This window comes from Rhipicephalus microplus, chromosome 2 (assembly GCF_043290135.1).
Source record: "Rhipicephalus microplus isolate Deutch F79 chromosome 2, USDA_Rmic, whole genome shotgun sequence".
Classification (NCBI taxonomy): domain Eukaryota; kingdom Metazoa; phylum Arthropoda; class Arachnida; order Ixodida; family Ixodidae; genus Rhipicephalus; species Rhipicephalus microplus.
The window spans coordinates 92,481,079-92,503,412 of NC_134701.1; the positions used below are offsets into that span (position 1 = coordinate 92,481,079).

At 48.5% G+C, this 22,334-nt stretch overlaps 15 non-coding genes across 15 annotated transcripts; all 15 read right to left on the reverse strand.

Annotated features, from left to right (window-relative positions):
- Positions 1 to 21: 21 nt before the first annotated feature.
- TRNAS-GCU (transfer RNA serine (anticodon GCU)) lies at positions 22 to 92 on the reverse strand. The gene has a single exon. It is a non-coding gene; the product is annotated as a tRNA-Ser (tRNA).
- A 72-nt stretch (positions 93 to 164) lies between these two features.
- On the reverse strand, positions 165 to 235 carry TRNAG-GCC (transfer RNA glycine (anticodon GCC)). The gene has a single exon. It is a non-coding gene; the product is annotated as a tRNA-Gly (tRNA).
- Positions 236 to 308: 73 nt separating this feature from the next.
- Positions 309 to 379, reverse strand: TRNAG-GCC (transfer RNA glycine (anticodon GCC)). Its single transcript has one exon. It is a non-coding gene; the product is annotated as a tRNA-Gly (tRNA).
- Positions 380 to 739: 360 nt separating this feature from the next.
- TRNAG-GCC (transfer RNA glycine (anticodon GCC)) lies at positions 740 to 811 on the reverse strand. Its single transcript has one exon. It is a non-coding gene; the product is annotated as a tRNA-Gly (tRNA).
- A 217-nt stretch (positions 812 to 1,028) lies between these two features.
- TRNAG-GCC (transfer RNA glycine (anticodon GCC)) lies at positions 1,029 to 1,099 on the reverse strand. The gene has a single exon. It is a non-coding gene; the product is annotated as a tRNA-Gly (tRNA).
- Positions 1,100 to 1,318: 219 nt separating this feature from the next.
- TRNAG-GCC (transfer RNA glycine (anticodon GCC)) lies at positions 1,319 to 1,389 on the reverse strand. Its single transcript has one exon. It is a non-coding gene; the product is annotated as a tRNA-Gly (tRNA).
- Positions 1,390 to 2,219: 830 nt separating this feature from the next.
- TRNAG-GCC (transfer RNA glycine (anticodon GCC)) lies at positions 2,220 to 2,290 on the reverse strand. The gene has a single exon. It is a non-coding gene; the product is annotated as a tRNA-Gly (tRNA).
- A 217-nt stretch (positions 2,291 to 2,507) lies between these two features.
- Positions 2,508 to 2,578, reverse strand: TRNAG-GCC (transfer RNA glycine (anticodon GCC)). Its single transcript has one exon. It is a non-coding gene; the product is annotated as a tRNA-Gly (tRNA).
- A 360-nt stretch (positions 2,579 to 2,938) lies between these two features.
- On the reverse strand, positions 2,939 to 3,009 carry TRNAG-GCC (transfer RNA glycine (anticodon GCC)). The gene has a single exon. It is a non-coding gene; the product is annotated as a tRNA-Gly (tRNA).
- Positions 3,010 to 3,892: 883 nt separating this feature from the next.
- TRNAG-GCC (transfer RNA glycine (anticodon GCC)) lies at positions 3,893 to 3,963 on the reverse strand. The gene has a single exon. It is a non-coding gene; the product is annotated as a tRNA-Gly (tRNA).
- Positions 3,964 to 4,174: 211 nt separating this feature from the next.
- Positions 4,175 to 4,245, reverse strand: TRNAG-GCC (transfer RNA glycine (anticodon GCC)). The gene has a single exon. It is a non-coding gene; the product is annotated as a tRNA-Gly (tRNA).
- A 74-nt stretch (positions 4,246 to 4,319) lies between these two features.
- Positions 4,320 to 4,390, reverse strand: TRNAG-GCC (transfer RNA glycine (anticodon GCC)). The gene has a single exon. It is a non-coding gene; the product is annotated as a tRNA-Gly (tRNA).
- A 74-nt stretch (positions 4,391 to 4,464) lies between these two features.
- Positions 4,465 to 4,535, reverse strand: TRNAG-GCC (transfer RNA glycine (anticodon GCC)). Its single transcript has one exon. It is a non-coding gene; the product is annotated as a tRNA-Gly (tRNA).
- Positions 4,536 to 14,654: 10,119 nt separating this feature from the next.
- TRNAG-GCC (transfer RNA glycine (anticodon GCC)) lies at positions 14,655 to 14,725 on the reverse strand. Its single transcript has one exon. It is a non-coding gene; the product is annotated as a tRNA-Gly (tRNA).
- A 5,265-nt stretch (positions 14,726 to 19,990) lies between these two features.
- Positions 19,991 to 20,061, reverse strand: TRNAG-GCC (transfer RNA glycine (anticodon GCC)). Its single transcript has one exon. It is a non-coding gene; the product is annotated as a tRNA-Gly (tRNA).
- Between the last annotated feature and the right edge of the window lie 2,273 nt (positions 20,062 to 22,334).

Consider the following 22,334-nt stretch of genomic DNA (forward strand, 5'->3'; position numbering starts at 1 on the left):
GAGCTTTTCTAAAAATAACTATGCGTTGGCCGGAAATCGAACCCGGGTCACCCACGCAGCAGGTGAGTATTCTACCACTGAACCACCAACGCCATTTGCTTACTCCTGCAATCATGAATGCAATATTGCGTAACAGCACGCGTGAGCTTTTTCAAAAATAACAATGCGTTGACCGGGAATCGAACTCGGGTCACCCGCGTGGCAGGCGAGTATTCTACCACTGAACCACCGACGCCATTTGCTTACTCCTGCATTCATGGCATGCAATATTGCGTAACAGCATGCGTGAGCTTTTCTAAAAATAACGATGCGTCGGCCGGGAATCGAACCCGGGTCACCTGCGTGGCAAGCGAGTATTCTACCAATGAATCACCGACGCCATTTGCTTTCTGCTGCATTCGTGGCATGCATATATAGCGTAACAGCACGTGTGAGCTTTTTAAAATAAACGATACGTCGGCTGGAATCGAACCAGGGTCACCCGCGTGGCAGGCGAGTATTCTACCACTGAACCACCGACGCTGTTTGCTGGCTCTTGCATTCATGGCATGCATTATTAGCGTAAAAGCACGCGTGAGTTTTTCTAAATTTAACAATGCGTCGGCCAGGAATCAAGCCCGGGTCACCCGCGTGGCAGCCGAGTATTCTACCACTGAACCACCAACACCAATTGCTTACTCCTGCATTCATGACATGCAATTATTCGTAACAGCACGTGTGAGCTTTTCTGAAAATAACAAAGCGTCACCGGGAATCGAACCCGGGTCACCCGCGTGGCAGGCGAGTATTCTACCACTGAACCACCAACGCCATCTGCTTGCTCCTGCATTCTTGGCATGCATATATAGCGTAACAACATGCGTGAGCTTTTCTAAAAATAGCTATGCGTTGGCCGGTAATCGAACCCTGGTCACCCACGCAGCAGGCGAGTATTCTACCACTGAACCACAAACGCCATTTGCTTACTCCTGCAATCATGACATGCAATATTGCGGAATAGCACGCAGAAACTTTTCTAAAATGAAGGATGCGTCGGCCGGGAATCGAACCCGGGTCACCCGTGTGGCAGGCGAGTATTCTACCACTGAACCTCCGACGCCATTTGCTTACTCCTGCATTCATGGCATGCAATATTGTGTAACAGCAAGCGTGAGCTTTTATAAAAGTAGCGATGCGTCAGCCTGGAATCGAGCCCAGGTCAACCGCGTGGCAGGCAAGTATTTTACACACTGAAATACCGACGCCGTTTGCTTACTCCTGCATTCATGGCATGCAATATTGCGTAACAGAACGCGTGAGCTTTTCTAAAAATAGCGATTGCATCGGCCGGGAATGGAACCCGGGCCACCCGCGTGGCAGGCGAGTATTCTGCCACTGAACCACCAACGCCATTTGCTTTCTCCTGCATTTATGGCGTGCAATATTGCGGAATACCACGCAAGAACTTTTCCAAAATAAACGTTGCGTCGGCCGGGAATCGAACCCGGAACACCTGTGTGGCAGTCGGTCGGGAATCGAACACGGGCCACCTGCGTGGCAGGCGAGTATTCTTCCACTGAACCACTGAGGCCATTTGCTTACATCTGCATTCATGGCATGCATTATTGCGTAATAGCACGCGTGAGCTTTTCTAAAAATAACGATGCTTCAGCCGGGAATCGAATCTGGGTCACCCGCGTGGCAGGCGAGTATTTTAACACTGAACCACCAACGCCATTTGCTTGCTCATGCATTCATGGCATGCAAATATAGCGTAACAGCACGCGTGAACTTTTTTGAAAATAACGATCGTCGGCTTAGAATCGAACCCGGGTCACAAGTGTGGCAGGAGAGTATTATACCATGAAACTACCGACGCCATTTGCTTACTCCTGCATTCATGGCATGCAATATAGCGTAACAGCACGCGTGAGCTTTTCTAGCAATAACGATGCGTCTTCCGAGAATCGAACACGGGTGACCCGCGAGGCAGGCGAGTATTCGACCACGGAACCACCGACGCCATTTGCTTGCTCCTGCATTCATGACATGCAATATTGCGGAATAGCACGCAGGAACTTTTTTAAATTAAACGATGCGTGGGCCGGGAATCGAACCTGGGTAACCCGCGTGGCAGGCGAGTATTCTACCTTTGAACCACCGACGCCGTTTGCGGGCTCCTGCATTCATGGCATGCAATATGGCGGAATAGCAGACAGGAACTTTTCTAAAAATAACGATGCGTCGGCCAGGAATCGAATCTGGGTCACCCGCGTGGCAGGCGAGTATTATATCATTAAACCACCGACGCCATTTACTTACTCCTGCATTCATGGCATGCAATATAGCGTAACAGCACGCGTGAGCTTTTATAAAAATAACGATGCGTCGGCCGGGAATCGAACCCGGGTCAACCGCATGGCAGGTGGGTATTCTACTACTGAACCAGCGACGTCATTTGCTTACTGCCGCATTCATGGCATGCAATATTGCGTAACAGCACGCCTGAGCTTTTCTAAAGATAACGATGCGTCGGCCGAGAATCGAACCCGGGTCACCCGCGTGGCAGGCGAGTATTCTACCACTGAATCACCGACGCCATTGCTTGCACCAGCATTCGTAGCATGCATGTATAGCGTAACAGTACGCGTGGAATTTTCTAAAAATAACTATGCGTCGGCCGGGAATCGAAACTGGGTCACCCGCATGGCAGGCGAGTATACTGCTACGGAGCTACTGACGCCATTTGCTTGCTCCTGCATTCAATACACGCAATAGTGCGGAATAGCACGCAGCAAATTTTCTAAAGTAAACAATGCGTCGGCCGGAAATCAAACCCGGGTCACCCGCGTGGCAGGCGAGTATTCTACCAATGAACCACCGGCGCCATTTGCTGGCTCCTGCATTCATGGTGCGCAATATTGCGAAATAGCACGCAGGAACTTTTTAAAGTAAACGATGCGTCGGCCGGGAATCGAACCGGGGTCACCCGCGTGGCAGGCGAGTACTTTACCACTGAACCACCGACGCTGTTTGCTGGTTTCTGCATTCATGGCGTGCAATATTGCGGAATAGCAAGCAGGAATGTTTCTAAAATAAACGATGCGTTGGCCGGGAATAAACCCGGGTCACCCGCGTGACAGGCGAGAATTCTACCACTGAACCACCGTGCCCTTTGCTTGCTCCTGCATCTATGGCATGCAAATATAGCGTAACAGCACGCGTGAGTTTCTTTAAATATAACAATGCGTCGGCCGGGAATCGAACCCGTGTCACCCACGTGGCAGCCGAGTATTCTACCACTGATTTACCAACGCCAGTTGCTTACTCCTGCGTTCATTGGATTGGATAAACTTTTATTGGGTCCTCCAAAACGCAGATCACTGTATTGCGGGCCGCTCCTACGTGGGGACTGAGATGCCAAGCTCCTCAGCCGCCTCGCGGTCTTGGTGGACAGCCCAGAACTGATCTGCCAAGGACGAGCTGCGGATTACCGCCTCCCATCTGGCAGAGGTGATGTTCGATATGTGAGCCAATTTCGTGCACTGCCAGTGGTGTGTTCTAATGAAGCTATTTGCCCACAGTGTGGACAAAGAATACTTGGGTATAGGTCAGGGTACATAATGTGTAACATTTTCAAAGTAGGGTACATCCGCGTTTGCAAAAGCCTTAATGTAAGTGCTTAGGGCCGGGTTAGATTTTTGTGAGGTGGAGGGAAAATCCTTTTAGACATCTAGAAATGTTTAGTGAGCTCGTTATATGTTGTAAGAATTTCCCGGTTATCCCCTTCACCGGTAGAACGCATCGCCGGGGAGGCGCGGTTGGAGAGTTCTCGCGCCGCCCCGTGTGCTGCTTCATTGAGATGGCGCGCAATATTGCAAAATAGCACGCAGGAACTTTTTAAAATAAACGATGCGTCAGCCGGGAATCGAACCCGGGTCACCTGCGTGGCAGGCGAGTATTCTACCACTGAACCACCAACGCCTTACTCCTGCATTCATGACATGCAATATTGCGGAATAGCACGCAGGAACTTTTCTGAAATAAACAATGCGTCGGCCGGGAATCGAACTCGGGTCACCCGTGTGGCATGCGAGCATTCTACCACTGAACCACAGACGCCATTTGTTTACTGCGGCATTCATGACATGCAATATTGCGTAACAGCACGTGGGAGCTTTTCTAAAAGTAACAATGCTTCGGCAGGGAATCAAACCCGGGTCACCCGCGTGGCAGGCGAGTATTCTACCACTGAACCACCGACGCCATTTGCTTGCTCCTGCATTCATGGCATGCATATTTAGCGTAACAGCAGGCGAGAGCTTTTCTAAAGATAACGATGCGTCGGCCGGGAATCGAACCCAGGTCACCCGCGTGGCAGGCGAGTATTCTATCACTGAAGCACCGACGCCATTTGCTTGCTCCTGCATTTATGGCATGCATATATAGCAGAATAGCACGTAGGAACTTTTCTAAAATAATTGATGCGTCGACCGGGAATCAAACCTGGGTCATCCGCGTGGCAGGCGAGTATTCTACCACTGAACCACCGACGCCCTTTGCTTACTCCGGCATTCATGGCATACAATATTGTGTAACAGCACGCGTGAGCTTTTCTAAAAATAGCGAAGCGTCGGCCCGGAAACGAGCCCTGGTCAACCGCGTGGGACGCGAGTATTCTACCACTGAACCACCGACGCCATTTGCTAACTCCTGCAATCATGACATGCAATACTGCAGAAAGGCACGCAAGAACGTTTTTAAAATAAACGATGTGTCGGCCGGGAATCGAACCCGTGTCAGCCGCGTGGCAGGCGAGGATTCTATCACTGAACCACCAACGCCATTTGCGTACTCTTGCATTCTTGGCATGCAATATTGCGTAACAGCACGCGTGAGCTTTTCTAAAAACAACGATGCTTCGGCCGGGAATCGAATCTGGGTCACCCGCGTGGCAGGCGATTATTTTACCACTGACTCACGAACGCCATTTGCTTGCTTATGCATTCATGGCATGCATATATAGCGTAACAGCACGCGTGAGCTTTCCTGAAAATAACGATGGGTCGGCCGGGAATTGAACCCGGGTCACCAGCGTGGCAGGCGAGTATTATACCATGGAACCACCGACGCCATTTGCTTACTCTTGCATTCATGGCGTGCATATATAGCGTAACAGCACGCGTCAGTTTTCTAATTATAACAATGCGTCAGCCAGGAATCGAACCTGGGTCATCCGGTTGGCCGGCGAGTATTCTACCACTGAACCACCAACGCTTTTTTTTCTTTATTACTGGTTTCGCACAAAGTACACACATCAATATAAGTCACTGTAAACAGTAACATACAAACAGAAGTGATGAAAAAACAGCCGCGGAACTATTAGTGAATACAGTGCTAAAATTCCTTCAGGTTCACCAGGGGTTCGACCCTGGAGAGCCATTGCGGAACAAAATCTTGTTGTTTGAGTATATCAATGTACTGAGCAATGCTTTCGCGGAAAAGCACACGGGCCGGACGCCTGTCAGGGTCACAGTAGTAACCGGCCATTCCTGCCTGCCAGAGACAATGGAGGCCAAGCAGCATTATTAGATCAAGAGGCAGTCCCTCCTCTTTTTCTACTGTTAAAAACCTGTTACCCAGTGAATGTAAGAGAAGCACCTTTTTTAGAGTTCTCTGTAAAACATCTCAGAAGTAAACTCTTCCCAACAATGCAGAAAAACGTGATCTATTGTCTCCGGCTTTCGGCAGATCAAAGAGTTCGAACCCCATGGCATATAAACTTCTCTATATTCTAAAAAAGTGTTAAGTGGTAGTGCTACGGAGTGTAATATAAAGAAAAACCTTTTTGCACTAGGCTGTGTTTGCATTTTCTTAACACGCTTAGAACATCATTGCCTTTTCCCCCGCTATTAATTAACCTATACATAGGAACTGGAAAAATAATGTCGCATATGTCTTTATGCAATTTCTTTCGCCCGACTAAAAGAAAGGTATTCATTGGAAAACCGAACTGACAAGAACCGGACACTGTCGGCAACTTCCTTAAAGAAACCTCGCGTAGCTCCCGGCATGCTTACGGTGATAACCAGAAAGTTAGACAGAACACGACAAAGGCGTAACTGGCATACCGTTCTTAAGAAGGGGCGTTGAACATCTCGAAAGAAAATAAAACGACTAACTAGTTGTCGCACGGACAAATGCGACAGCCTTAGTCCCCCCTGTTTTACTCTTCGGAACAGATTTGTCCTTCTACATTTTTCCCAAGTAGACCCCCATATAAACACAGCAAATATCCTATGCAGCTTTTACACATGTACCCGCGAGCAACACAAAACCTGCATCACATACCATATTTCCTCATTAAAAACATGTTGCATACAGTGGCTCTGGCAAACATTAAGGGACAGTTGCCATTCCACTGCGCTGTCCTTTCGCGCGTTTCTTTTATTTGTTCAGTCCAGTAATCATTGGTGTCTTTGTAGTGCTGGAAAGGCACACCTAGATATTTTACTGGAGTATTAAACCAGTGAATGTTAGCATAGGTATCTGGGGTTGATGTCTAGTCTCCGTGCCCAAGCCCAGACACTTTCCTCAATTAACCCGACTTCCTGTAATTTCTCCAAAATTTTTAACAACGGACATGTGCACACTCTCTTTGGTGGTGCAACACACTCCTACATCATCAGCGTATGCCAAAACCTTAACCTTGGCGTCAAGCAGTCTGAAACTACGGATGGTCTCGTTTTCTATTATGGCCAAGCATAAGCTCTCGATGTACAATGCAAACAAGAGGGCACTTGCCGGACATTCCTGGCGTACAGAACGTTCCAGCCTTATGGGAGACCCCGGGATCTTAATAATTCGTCATGTAGTAGAGTTCTTATACGCCAAAAATATGCTCTCTGTAATCACCAATCCGACATTGACATGTTCAAGTATGGAGAATAAAACATCCTGCGGGACGCAGTCAAAAGCCTTTTCTAAATCAAGCTGGAGGATCGCAACATGAGAATTAAAAGCATCGCAACTCTCAAGGACACATCGCATTGTGTGTGTGTTCATCAATATTGAGCGCCCCTTGATGCCACACGTTTGGTGCTCCCCAACTATTCCGGTGATTACGGACTGCAATCTACCTGCCAATACTTTCATGAATATTTTGTAGTCAGTGTTGGTTAGCGAAATGGGCCTATATGACGAAACTAGTTTTATTTTGCTTTGTCATCCGTCTTAGGTATTAGAATAGTGTGCGTCTCCGCAAATGAAGGTGGTAACGCTTTGATTGCGTAGGCTTCCTTGAACACAGCTTGTAACACTGGTGAAACTTCTGTTTTAAAAGCTTTATACCACATCGCACCGAGTCCGTCAGGCCCCGGCGACTTCACAGCGGCGAGACTATCTATTGCATATTCAATTTCAGAATCCGTTATGGGCCTCTCTACCGTTTCTTTCGTTTCGAGGGATAATTGTGGCATCCGGCTCAAGAAAGTGTCCTTGAACCTCGTAACATCTTCTAATGCAGCTGCGAAGAGACCCTTGTAATACCGAAAGAAAGCTTCAGCGATAGTGCTGTTAGTATTTAGCAGAATTCCATTTTCCTCTATTTTGTCGATGTGATTACGACGCGCTCGTGATTTCTCGATTCCGATTGCGCGCTTAGTAGGAGTCTCCTCAATAGCCCACGCCTCTGCTCTCGCCCGAATAAGGGCTCCTCTGCAGCGTTCCTGCTCAACTAGCTCAATTTGTCGTTTCACCGTTCGAATATCTTCCTTATATGCACCGGGATCCTTGCTTTCTAATGCTATCAATTGCTTAAGCGTTGTTCTGAGTTCATTTTCTTTCATTCTTTCTTGATATTTTAAAGTACTTGTTGCATAGCCCTGGTGTGCGCATAGCAGCCCCGGACCAGCAATGTGTCAACGTAGTCAGCAGAATGAAAAGAACGTTTATTCAAAAGTGTATAACGTATTTATAGGCAGCGTAGTGTTAGCCAGATGACGATGCGCACGTGGTAGTAGAAAAAGTCTGATGTGGTGCAGGTGGCCAGCTGAGGCGTCAACAGGTGCGCGCGCACACGCACACAAAAACCGCGAAGACACAACATTCCTTCCCCCTTAGAATTGAAAGCGTTGTACTGTCTTGCGTTCTTTTGTTGAACGCCTGAGGGCTTGTTGGGCGACACCGGTACGCATCGGGACGGCCGTGATCTTCGGTGATGCACGTTGTGCAGAACCAGCATCATTAGGGATGAGCCGAGAAGACATGCCTGCACTAGAGCTTACCGTTTCCGGAGGCGATGGTTCCGTTGCTTGGTCCGACTCGCTGGGAGTTGTGGCAGTTGTTACTGGTGGCGAGTCCTGTCGCGGGCGAAGTTGATCAACATGCCGCTGGACGACCCCGTCTGGAGTGTTCACGGTCGCCATTCTCGCTCCAGACGTCGCCTTCACGTTGCCAGGCGCCCATTTGCTCCTCGCACCATAATTGCGGGCGTATACGTCACTTCCTGGTAGCGGCAGCCAGTCCTCTTAGTCTTCTTTTGATCCTGTATCGGCTGGAGGAAAACATGTGTCCAGCCGTGAGCGTATTTGGTAACCCAAGAGCAATCCTGCTGGGGATTTACCGCACTTTTGTGGCGTCCTCCGATAGCTAAACAGCAAGCGTATCAGATTCTCCTCTAGCTTTCCTCTCCTCATTTTTCGAAGGCCATCTTTTATAGCACGCACTGCCCTTTCCGCTGCACCATTAGACTGGGGGTGGTAGGGCGCACATCGAAGTTGCACTATGTTGTTGTTTGCTACGAATTCCTCAAAATCATGGCTGGAAAACTGAGTCCCGTTGTCGGACACGATTGTGCGTAGTACCCCAAACCTGCTGAAAATGGCACGTAAGCAGTTAATGATGGTTTCCGTTGAAGCATGTGACAGAGGTACGGCTTCGAGCCATTTCGTGTAAGCGTCAACTATGACGAGTACCATTTTTCCGCCGATTGGCCCCACGTAGTCAATGTGAATGCGGGACCACCTTTCGCCGGTTTCTGGCCACTTGACAACGGGTGCCGCGGTTGGCATCGGCAAATTTTGAACACAGTTGTGGCACTGAGTAGACACCTCTTCAATATTTCTGTCTAGGCCTGACCACCAAAACAAAGAGCGCGCGACAGATTTTATTGCCGGCGAACCCTGGTGAGTCTCATGTAAAAGATGCAGCACTTGCACTCTTGCTTCGGCTGGTATTATGACCCTATTGCCCCAAGAAACAAGGTCATGTGCAACGAATAGCTCTACCTTATGGTTAAAAATGGCAATATGTACCTTTTCAGCCCGTTGGCGTGTCTGGGCCACCCATGTAATATGTACCGTTTGACTTCTGGCTCACGCGTTGTCACGACACCGTTGTCGAGCTGGTCTAGCGAGAGTACATATTCGGGTGGCTCACCGTCTTTGTCAGTTTCCGTAGTTTTCAGCGGCAGGCGGCTTAAGGCATCAGCATTCAGCGTCTGTCGTCCTGGGGCGTACTGCAGCAGGTACCGGTAGGCCCCCAGCTGAAGCGCCCAACGTTGGATTCGGGCAGCGTCCATTGTGGGCGTCTGCCTGTCTGACCTCAACAGGCCCAGCAACGGTATGTGGTCAGTCACCAAGGTAAATTCCCGACCTAGAAGGTAGTCGCGGAATTTAGTTACGCCAAATACCAGTGCCAGTGCCTCTCGCTCGAGCATTGAATAGTTGCGCTCCGCCTGTGTTAACGTACGCGAGCGAAAGCTGATCGGCCTGTGGACGTTTCCTATCGTGTGAAACAAGACCGCGCCCACTCCGTATGGCGACGCGTCGCACTCAAGTTTTAGTTCCTTCGAAGGGTCGAAATGGATGAGAACCTTGGCTGCTTTGACGCTTTGCTTAGAAACCTTAAACGCAAGCTCTTGAGGCTGTTCCCAGTGCCAGCGCGCATTGTTTTCCTGCAGCTGATACAAAGGAAAAATTGTGGTCGACATGTTAGGCAGAAACCTCGCGTAGAACGTGATCATTCCCAAAAAAAGACCGCAGTTCACCGACATTACGGGGGCTCTGCGCCTGCATGATAGCATCGAGGTTCTTCTCTTTCGGATGAAGCCCATCGCGATCGTTGCGATGCCCGAGATAGGTCTCTGCTGGGCTGCGCAGCTTGCACTCATCGTGTCTCAACTTTACGCCTCTCTCTCGAAACCGCTCCAAAACGTTTTTCAGCCTTTCACCACTGTCGCTTGATTTTTCAGAAATGAGTACATCGTCAAGGTAAGATTGTGCACCCACCAGACCAGCTGGAACCTCATCCATTTTTCTTTGGAATATCGCGGGTGTAGAGGCTATTCCGAAAGGCAGTCGGTTGTAGCAAAAAAGCCCTTTTGGTGTGTTAATGACGCAAATTTTCTTTGCCGACTCATCCAGTGCCACTTGATTGTATGCGTCCCGTAAATCCAGTGTGCTGAAACAATCCCCATCGTGTAGTTGCGCAAACATATCTTCAATTATAGGCAAGGGATATTGTTCAGTGGCGCATGCGGGATTCACTGTGGCCTTGAAATCACCACAGATTCTCACTGCACCGTCTTTCTTAAGAACTACGACTATAGGTGACACCCATTCCGAGTGTGCCACCTGTGATAACACGCCTAAGGACACTAACCGATCAAGTTCAAGTGACACGCGGTCGCGTAGCGCATACGGAATGAGTCTGGACTTAGAGAACTTAGGTACGGCGCCTTCTTTTAGGTGCAGACTGACCGGAGGGCCTGTGATGAGCCCCAGTTCCTCGGAAAACACGTCGTTGAAGTCGTTGAGTTTGCTATTCACACTGGACTTGCCCGTTTGTTCTGTGGGCTCAGAGTCTCCTGCAACGCGAACCACCGGAGCACCATCGGCGTTCAGCAGCTGAATTAAATCTCGACCACAGAGGCTTGGTCCCACACAGTCTAACACGGTCAGCGCACACTCCGCCGTCACTCCCTTATGAGAAACACTGAGCGCAAGCTCCCCAAGCACTGGCAGTCGTACTGTGTAGCAGGATGATTTCACACTGAATGGTCTCAGTTTCGGCCATTGGTCGTGGTGCTTCTCGTACAGTTAACGTGGGATAACACGAACGGGCGACCCAGTATCAACTTCCATGGTAAGCTGCACACCACACCAACAGAACGTTGCGCGAATTGGTGGCACCAGACAACTCTTCCATTCCGAGGCCAAGGCCCAGATGTGCGCTGCTTCGTGTTCGTCGTCTGTCAAACCTTTCGTTCCCGTGAGAATGTTGGTTTGTGCCCTGCTTGCTGTTCCTTGCTCGTGAGGACCGCGGCTTCGACATTTCCTCGCAAGGTGACCGCGTCCTCCAGAGCGATAACAGCGAGCGTTAGACCAGATGCAACCGCTGTCATGGTGCTTTGCACTACCGCACCTTGAGCATTCTTGACGTGTAGCCCTCCGTCTCTCGTCTTGCGGTGTTTTCTGCTGATACGCTTGTACTTTTAACACTGGTGTCAATCCAGATCCGTTCATGTTTTTCACGCCACTATCTGCAGCTTCAGCTGAAAGGACCATCACTTCAGCGTCTTCTAATGTTAATTCCCGCTTCGCAAGTAGCTGCTTCTGTAGTGCACTTGACCGGACACCATACACAATGCGATCTCGTAGCATGCGATTTAATGCACTGCCAAAATTGCAATTATCAGCTATTCGGCGAATGTCGACCAGGAAATTATTAATGGGTTCACCCTCCGCTTGACACCGGCTGAAAAACCTGTAACTTTCTGCAATTTTATGTCGCTTGGGGTCGTAGTGCTCACTCAACACTGCCACGACTTCATAAGTCAGCGCATTCGGCTTGCGTGGAGCCACCTTCCCTGCCAGCACTTGTATCGTGTGCGTGCTCAAGGCAGCAACCAGCAATGCTCTTTTCTTAGTCGAGTCTTCAATGGCATTTGCTTCAAAGTATGCTTCGACTTTGATAAGGTATGGCGTCCACTTATCTTTGCTCTCTTCGAATTCCGGAAGCTGGTGGTGAACCATGATCGTCTTGGTTGCTCGATTTTTACTAGTGTCAGTATCAGGGTCGTCTTTCACTGCATGGGTGGTGAAAATCTTCGTCGCCACTGTAGCATAGCTCTGGTGTGCGCATAGCAGCGCCGGACCAGCAATGTGTCATTGCAGTCATCAGAATGAAAAGAACGTTTATTCAAAAGTGTATAACGTATTTATAGGCAGCGTAGTGTTAGCCAGATAACGATGCGCACGTGGTAGTAGAAAAAGTCCGATGTGGTGACGGCGGCCAGCTGAGGCGTCAACAGGTGCGCGTGCACACACACACAGAAACCGCGAAGACACAACAGTACTAGATCTTGATATGGCTTTCATTTTAACGCTTTGCTTCAAAAGCTTCCATTCCTCGCCAACATTACAGGCTCCAATCACTTTAATGTTCTTAACTCCCTCAATCACAAAATTATTAAAAATGTCATCCCGAAGTAGTTTAGCGTTAAACTTCCATAAATCCCAACTAAATTTGTTTTCTTTTTGTTTAAGCCCCACGTTGCATTGTACAAGACAATGGTCAGAGAAAGAGACAGGTAAGACTGTGTAACTAGTGCTTTTAGCTAGCGTCTCCCCTGCCACGTATATCCTATCAAGGTGGCGTGACTGGTTCACTGAAAATGCGTAAATCGAACTTCGCGACCTGCTTCGAGGCACTCCGCAACATAATCGAGATCAGATCCATTCAGCTAGTCATAGAGCACTTTAACACTTCTGTCTCGCACATGGCGGTTATTAATTCTATCTTTCGCGCTCAAAACGCAATTGAAATCCCCCAATAAAACAAGCTGTTTTGGTGTCCATAAATGTTGCTTAATTAACGAAAAGAAAGTTTCTCGGTCTGCCTCCACGTTCGGTGCATAGACACAAATGACGCGTAATTCAATTTCGCTAGTACTAAAATCAGAAGTCACTGTTCTACCAGAGTCACAAGAAAAGTGACTTTCAACAATCAATCCCGGAATCTTTTTAACAAAAAAACACAACCGGCCGAAGTTGCATTTGCGTGACTAACTATGGCATAATATTTAGACGTAAACCGCAGGATCATGCTCCGGGTCTCCTCCTCACCTTCCACTTTTGTCTCCTGCACGACTAACACGTCAATATCTTGGTCAATTAACACGCGATACACTTGAGCCTGCTTTTTCCTGGAGGCCAAACCTCGGACATTTAAGGCTGCAAAGCTCAATGCCCAGTGACTAGCCATCGTTACTCGCTAAAAAAAGGAGGGGGTAGGCCCGGAGCATGGTGCTTACCGTGTACATCTAGCTCCCGGCTAGACGTCTCCGGGGCCATCCGGTGGTCCGGCATCAGTTAGCTGCTGGTCCCTTGGAGTGCCAACTGGTCGGTCAACAGGTAGATTGGACCTCGCTCTGAGGCCCGAGCGCCGCCCCGGTGTCGCCTTCGCTGGTGGTCCCTCAACTTTGCTCTCGTGAGCAGTGCCCGCAGATTGCTCCAGCGAACGCTTGACCGCCAAGCTCGTGTTGATCCCGCGGGTCGTTCCGTGCGCTGGTATGTCGCGTCCTCTCGCCGCTTGCGTCGACATGTCCACCAATTGGCTTTGTGCGTCTTCAGTGGAATTCTCTTGGCTGGTGTACGCCTTAGCCGTTTCTTTCTGCTCGGGTTCCGACGCTGTATCGTAATCTTCAGGCGAAACCGACCCGCGTTCAACCAGAGAACTAGCCGCGTCTCCTGCCACCTTAGCCGCGTCTTCCGCCTCAGCGGCGTCCATTGTCTGCTCTTCGATCTCATCGCACGTTGCAGAGCTCGTAACTGCTGCATACGACGGGACGCACTGAGCGTCTCGATGTCCAAATCGCCGACAAATTGAACACCGTGGCATCCTGCAGTCTCGCCGTACATGACCAGTCCCTTTGCACCGCATACATTGCATAGGCCTGCCCGGCGCCACAACTAGAGCCAATTTCCCTGCAACGCGCCCTTGGTGCGGAAGGTCCTCCACCGTAACTCCACTCTTTAACTTGAGTAGCATGGTTCTCGTCGTCGACGCTTTGCCGCTGACGCCGTCTACTCTCCAGCGCTCTCGATTCACTTCGGCAACAATGCCGAAGGCTGCGAACGCCATCCGCAAATCCTCATCGGCGACTCCATAAAGCAGCCAATGAAGCCGCAGTTTTATCTGCTGGTCCTCAGGATCAACGATGAGACACTGGTGTCCCTTCACCTGAAGTTTCTTGAAGGCCAGCAGTTTCTTCTTCGCGTCTTCTCCGTTCAGTGTAACCGCCCAGACGTGATTAGTCTGGTACGCTCCGAGTGCTGTGATGTCTGTTAGCCCTCCCATGGGGCCCAACGCGTCTCTGAAGTCTTCAACCCTGTAGGGTCTCGCTCGAACGTCTCCGTGCTAAAACACAGTATTTAAGGCAACGCGTCCTGTAGGCAGATGAGGCAGAATCACTTGGTACTCTTCAGTTGACTTGTTACCACGGCCCTCAAGGGCCGCTGAAGCCACTCCGACGGAGCCCTGCATACTGCGTCCGTTCGCTACCAAGACCGAAAGCAGAACCCACTGAACCACAGACGTCACTTGCTTACTCCTGCATTCATGGCATACATATATAGCATAACAGCACGCATGAGCTTTTCTAAAAATAACGATGCGTCGGCCGGAAATCGAACCCGGGTCACCCGCGTGGCAGGCGAGTATTCTACCACTGAACCACCGACGCCATTTACCTGCTCCTGCATTCATGGCATGCATATATAGCGTAACAGCACGCGTGAGCTTTTCTGAAAATAACGATCCCTCGGCCGAGAATCGAACCTGGGTCTTCCGGTTGGCAGGCGAGTATTCTACCACTGAACCAGCGACGGCATTTGATTGCTCCTGCATTCATGGCATGCGTATACAGCGTAACAGCACGCGTGAGTTTTTCTAAAAATAACAATGCGTCGGCCGGGAACGGCACCCGGCTCATTTGGTTGGCAGGCGAGTATTCTACCACTGAACCACCGACGCCATTTGCTTACTCCTGCATTCATGGCATCCAATATTGCGTAACAGCATGCGTGAGCTTTTCTAAGTATAACGGTGCGTTTGCCGAGAATCGAACCCGGGTAACCCACGAGGCAGGCGAGTATTCGACCACGGAACCACCGACGCCATTTGCTTGCTGCTGCATTCATGGCATGCATATATAGCGTAACAGCACGCGTGAGCTTTTCTAAAAATAACAATGCGTCGGCCTGGAATCGAACCATGGTCATCCAGTTGGCAAGCGAGTATTCTACCACTGAACTACCGACGCTTTTTTTCTTTATTTCTGGTTCAACTTCACAAACGGGTTGCTAAGATAAATATATTACAATTCACAACGAACAATACAATAAACTTAAAAATAACTAAGCCCGTCAAGCATTACTATAACACATCTCGTCCTAAAATTCCTTTATTGTCAGTAGGGCTTCTACCCTTTCTACACATAAAGGTACACATTCGTCTGTTCTTACTACCTCGAGTAATCTTGAGATGCTTTCTTTGAAATACTCTTTTGCTGGTCTTCTGTCTGGGTCAAGATGAAATCCAGCCATTCTAGAGCGCCATATACTGTGCAAGGCAGTCATCATGATAAAATCGAAAGGTAATCTATCCCCATTCTCTATTGCCAAATACCCGATCCCATGAGGGTCTTACGGGAACTCTTTTTTGATTGTCCTTTGTAATACGTCCCAAAAATAAACTCCTTCCTAACAGTGCAGAAAAACATGGTCAATAGTTTCCGGTTTCTTACAGATTAGACAGTGAGATCCCCAAGGCATATAAAACCCCCGCTCTTCTAGGAAGGTTCTTACAGGAAGTGTTCCAGTGTGTAATTTGAAACAGAACATTTTCGCACTTGGAGCTGCTGGCATTTTTTTAACTCGTTTAAGTACATTCTGACCCTTGCGTGCTGTATATAGCGCTCTGTACAGTGGGATGGGGAGCATCGTGTCACATAAATCTTTGTACACTTTTTTCTTTCCAACAGACCACAGGTAGTCAGTTGAAAACCGAACACACAAAAACCGCACGCTGGCCACAACTTCCTTCATGTATCCTTGCACAGCCCCTGTGGTAACATGAGTGCTCACAACAAACTCGGGCCACTGAACCACCGACGCCATTTGCTTACTCCTGCATTCATGGCAAGCAATATTACGTAACAGCACGCGTGAGCTTTTCTAACAATAATGATGCGTCGGCCGGGAATCAAATCCGGGTGACCCGCGAGGCAGGCGAGTATTCGACCATGGAACCACCGACGCCATTTGCTTGCTCCTGCATTCATGGCATGCATATATAGCGTAACAGCACGCGTGAGCTTTTCTAAAAATAATGACGCGTCGGCCGAGATTCAAACCCGGGTCACCCGCGTGGCAGGCGAGTATTCTACTACGGAACCACCGACGCCATTTGTTCACTCCTGCATTCATGGCATGCATATACAGCGTAAAAGCACGCGTGAGCTTTTTTAAAAATAACGAAGCATAGGCCGAGAATAGAACCCGGGTCTCCAGCGTGGCAGGCGAGCATTCTACCACGGAACTAGCCACGCCATTTGCTTGCACCTGCATTCATGGCGTGCATATATAGCGTAACAAGACACGTGAGCTTTTCTAAAATGAACAATGCGTCGGCCGGGAATCGAACCCGGGTCACCAACCTGGCAGGCGAGTATTTTACCACTGAAGCACCAACGCCATTTGCTTACTCCTGCATTCATGACATGCAATATTGCGTAACAGCACGCCTGAGCTTTTCTAAAAATAGCGATGCGTCGGCCGGGAATCTAACCCAGGTCACCCGCGTGGCAGTCGAGTATTCTACCACTGAACTGCCGACGCCATTTGCTTGCTCCCACAACGGCACTCTTTTAAAGCTTTGGCCTTCCATCAAGGAAAAACAGAACTCGAGGTGGCTGAAGAATTTTGCACGAGAGTTGCCGGGAATATTATGAATGAGAGCATCGACGCCGTGATCGTTCCTGAGACGCGATTACCAGAAATGGAGATTCCATTGACCATGGAAAAACTGGAAGGTGCGTTATTCGCTTCTAAGCGCATGTCATTGCCAGGTCCTGATGGTATTACTTATAGTGCGTTGGGACACCTTGGACAAAAACCCAGAAAAGAACTTTTAACATGCTTCAACAACTCCTGGCTCAGCGGCAGTGTTCCCCGAGAATGAAAAATAAGTCGAATAATACCACCTTTGAAATCGGGAAAATCACCATTGGACTTGACAGCGTATCGCCCTATCGCCCTCGCAAGCTGCCTCGGAAAAGTAGTGGAAAGAACGGTTCTATTTCGTCTTGAGTGGTACTTGGAATGATACACCAAATACCCTTCTTGCATGGCAGGCTTTCGTCGGGGCTGCTCCTCCATCGACTGTGTCCTTGACTTATCGACATTTGTTCAACAAGAAAAAAATCGCAAGCGCATATCAGTGGCACTCTTTCTTGACTTGAAGAGTGCATGTGATAATGTAGCTCGCGATGCCATCCTCACTTCTCTCGCAGCAATGGGCATTGGTGGACGAATGTTTCAATGCATAAAATATTATATAACTGGTAGAAATTTCTTTGTGCAAACATATGAGGGTACAACTGCTGAACAATACACCTACTGCGGAGTACCTCAGGGAGGTGTTTGAAGCCCCACATTGTTCAATATTGCCCTCATTGGTCTGGTGAAGGTTCTGCCAAAGTCGGTGTGCCTATCCATATACGCAGATGATATTTGCCTCTGGAGTACTGCAGTTACTCGCCCTCGGGTGCCTGCATGAATACAGCGGGCAGCAACCCTCACAACAGCCTACCTTCAGAAACAAGGCCTAACTATATCAGCTGTGAAGTGCGCGTTGATGGCGTTTGCACGCAAACCAATGACGCCATACCCTGTTTACATCAATGGGCAGAGTGTCAAATATGCGCGGACGCATGGTTTCCTGGGCATAATAATCGACAGAAGTCTTTCGTGGAGCCCGCATTGTGCGTACTTGAAGAAGAGACAGCTATATATTGTGCATATAATAAAATTCATGTGCGCGAAACCATGGGGAACTTCTGTGGCCTCCATGCTACAGCTGTAGAGGGCCCTATTTCTGGGTCTATTGCGCTACAGCTTGCCGGTACTGACTAACACTTGCAAATTCAATACTCATTCATTGGAGAGTTTGCAGGGTCAAGCACTGCGTATCTGCCTAGACTGCCCCGATGCGCTTCTACTTATCCCACAATCATGCTTGCCAAGGACCATCCGGTCAGGACATATAGACTGGTGTATTGCCTCAGAGCGCACATTCGACATGCTAGCCGTGTCCTCGACCACCACTTGGACCTTCTACCCTCCGGAAGACCACGTGCTACGTTTTCAAACGTCATACCCAAGCACCTAAACAGCATTCCATCAAGATATACGCCAGCTGCGAGAATGGCATGTCCTTTGTGGTGCCTCGACCAGCCGCAAGTACGTATAGACATTCCGGGAATCAAAAAGAAAAGCAATCACTCCAGAGTAGCATTGACGCAAGCAACACTGCTATTATTACATGAGTTGTACTTAGACCGAACGCAGATATACACTGATTGGTCCGTCTCGTCCAGCAGCTCATCAGGTGCCGCTGTGATTCCGGCTGCAGCAATGACAATCAAGTTTAAGTTGTCGCATAAGACTACATCTGCGGCATCAGAGCTTGCTGCTATAAGGGCTGCTTTACAATATCTCGTTCAACAACGTCCAGGAAAATGGGTCTTATTCCGTGATTCGAAGGCAGCGCTTCAGAGTTTGCAGTCTGCCATGCGTAGGAGGAGTCATGACCAATCGGTGCAAAAATAAGACATTGCCATCATGAAGCTCTAGCACGAGGGCATGATATTATATATCAATGGCTGCCTGGACATATCGGTATTACCGTAAATCAATTAGCCGATGATGAAGCCTGCTCAGCCCATGAAGGAACCCGTGTAGTCCCGATTACTCTATCAAGGAATGATGCAGCAAGACAACTTTACCTGCTGGCTCGAGATCTCACACGCACGTTCTGGTCGTCTACCAGCTTCCAAAGGTGTCAATTTTATGAACTGGATCCTTCGCTCAAGCTAAAGCTACCATCACAACTTTCCCGCTCCGATGCGACACTGTTATGCCGCCTTTGGTTGGGTGTTGCATTTACAAAGGTGTGCTCCTTTCGCATCGGTATGGCAGACACTCCTACATGCGACTACTGCGGAGCTGAAGAGACCATCGAACACGCCCTGTGCAGCTGCGCTTGCTACGACACGCAGCGATGCCAGCTCCGGATGGTTTTGAATCAACTTGACCACAGACCATTTTGTTGATTTGATTGATTTGATTTGTGGGGTTTAACGTCCCAAAACCACCATTTGATTATGAGAGATGCCATAGTGGGGGGCTCCGGAAATTTTGACCACCTGGGGTTCTTTAACGTGCACCCAAATCTCAGTACACGGGCCTACAACATTACCGCCTCCATCGGAAATGCAGCCACCGCAGCCGGGAATCGAACCCGCGACCTGCGGGTCAGCAGCCGAGTACCTTAGCCACAAGACCACCGCGGCGGGGCCACAGACCATTTTGTTTGCAGAATATACTAGGATCTTGGGTATCCGCCTCAGTTGCGCAGAAAGCGACTAAAGCACTGCTACTTTACCTAAAGTCAACAAACCTGAGCGACCGCCTGAAGACTGTGTGTGCTCCTCGAGTGTGCTCGTGATTGTGTGTACCTTTTCATCTCTCTGCAACCTCTTTTCTCCCCTTTATTCCTTCCCCAGTGCAGGGTAGCAAACCGAATATGCGTCTGGTTAACCTCCCTGCCTTTTCTTGCATCTTTTTCTCTCTCTCTACCACTGAACCACCGACGCAATATGCTTGCTCCTGCATTCGTGGCATGCAATGTTGCGTGATAGCACGCAGGAATGTTTCTAAAATAACGATGTGTCAGCCGGGAATCAAACCCGTGTCACCCGCGTGGCAGGCGAGTATTCTACCACTGAACCACTGACGCCATTCGCTTACGCCTGTATTCATGGCGTGCAATATGGCGCAAAAACACCGGGAGATTTTCTAAAAATAAGAATGCGTCGGGCGGGGTCAAACCCGGGTCACTCACGTGGCAGGCGACTATTCTACCACTGAACCAACAACGCTTTTTCGTTCTTTATTGCCTTTTTAGTACTCCTGTATTCACGGCCAGCATCATTCCGCTCTAGCACAGGGAGGTTTTATAAGAAGAATAATGCTTCAGTCGGGAATCGAACCTGGGTCACCCGCGTGACAACCGAGTATTCCACCACCGAACCACTGACTCTTTTTGTTTCCAAAGAGATGCGTATTACTAATAATTGTATATTTCGACTTGATGCTTTGAAAACACTTCATTCTCAATAGTTCATCAAACACATCCACACCATTTCGAGCTTCATTCAACGTTCAAAATATCTCGCATCCTTATGTTGTACATTGAACGATGTTTTCGCGTGCCTATTTTGCTTTCGTATTCATATGTCTCACGGCCATAAGTGTGATGTATAGACTGATTGGTATGTGGGGTTTAACGTCCGAAAACCACCGTATGATTATGAGAGACGCCATATTGGAGAGCTCCGGAAATTTCGACCACCTGGAGTTCTTTACCCTGCACCCAGATCTGAGCACACGGGCCTACAACATTTCTGCCTCCATCGAAAATGCAGCCGCCGCAGCCGGGATTCAAACCCGCGACCTGCGGGTCAGCAGCCGAGTACCTTAGCCACTAGACCACCGCGGCGAGACGTGATCAATAGACTGTAAAGGCCCAGTGACATTATCATATCATATGAACCTCCGGCTTATCTGTGTAATTAAGTGTAACGTTTTTCATAAGGTGTTCTTGGCAGGTTTCATATAAGGGTTCTTTTGCAACAAATCCCAATAGAATATTGGATCCAAGCTGTCAATCAATGCGTGCTCGACGGTTTCCGGTTTGTTACACAGTGTGCAGTTTGTCGTCCAAGATATTCTTATGCTTCTCTTTTTAGGCCATGTTTTCAAAGGCAATGCGTCGTGCTTAAATGAAAAAAAAATCAGTTTAGAAAACCTCTTTCTATAATTCTCCTCACTAATTTTTATCGCATCTTGCTCATGGGCGTTATCGTTCATGATCTATATACTGGTGTGGGCATCATAATATTAATATAGTTGTTTTATGGCCTTTTTCTTGGTACAATACTGTGAAATTATGCTGTTAGTATACTAAACGCCATCACGACTTCTTTGAAGTAGCCTTTTATGCCGCCATTATCTGTAATTGGACTAGACACAGCAAAATCGGTATTACAGTTTTCAACCTCACTTGAATATATGTTCTCCAAAATGGGTTTTGCTTCTCCCATAAGAAAACAAACCGCGGCACATTTTTATCATGAATAAGTGTGAGAGGTGAAGGCCCCATTCTTTCAATGAACGGAAAAGATTGGTTCTGCTGACTTTTTCCAAGTTGCAACCCGAAACGAAAACATGAAAAATACGGTGCAATGTTTGGATATTTACACGAGACAGTGAAAGAAACTATAACTCATACGACAATTTTGCAATAAGAAAACATTGGAGACACTCGCACGAGCGAACTTCGACAATTGGCATCTTTATCATAGATAAAGTTTTTCTTTCACTTTTGACGTAAGGTTATCTCAGTAACTCCTGTGTATTTATAATGTGTGACGGGCCGACCTAGATACGCAAAAGGAGTGTTGGTCCACTTGTTGGTCGTGTATGTTCGTGGCTTGAAGTCACACGAGCCGTGTTAGCAACCAACTCTCTTCTCCCAGTTCATTGCACATCCTGTCTGTTTGCGAAATTCCTTGGTTACGCTTATCGCTTCTTATACGCTTTAGCGATCAGTGCAAAAGATAACAACGTCATCGGCATATGGAAGAAATTTCACGTGTTGCGTTTGAAGCCTTTAATATAACTGTCGTAAAGTAATCTATTGCAGAAGGGTTCAAGGTAGATCGCAAAATGGAGAGAATACAGCGCACAGCCTTGTTTTATGGATGATTTGACGTAAATACTTCTTGTGAGGTTCTTGTTCGCAATTATTCGTAATGTGCAATCGCGGTAAGCCATCTTTAAACCCTCAAGAACTACTTTTTCAATAATGACATGCTCAATCAGGGAAAAAAGAAACTCGTGGGTGAAGCAGTCAAAAGCTTTATCAAGATTGAGCTGAAGCATGACAACCCTTCCCGCGACAGCATCGCAACACTCTAGAACACGGCGGGCTAGATGTACAGGCGTGAA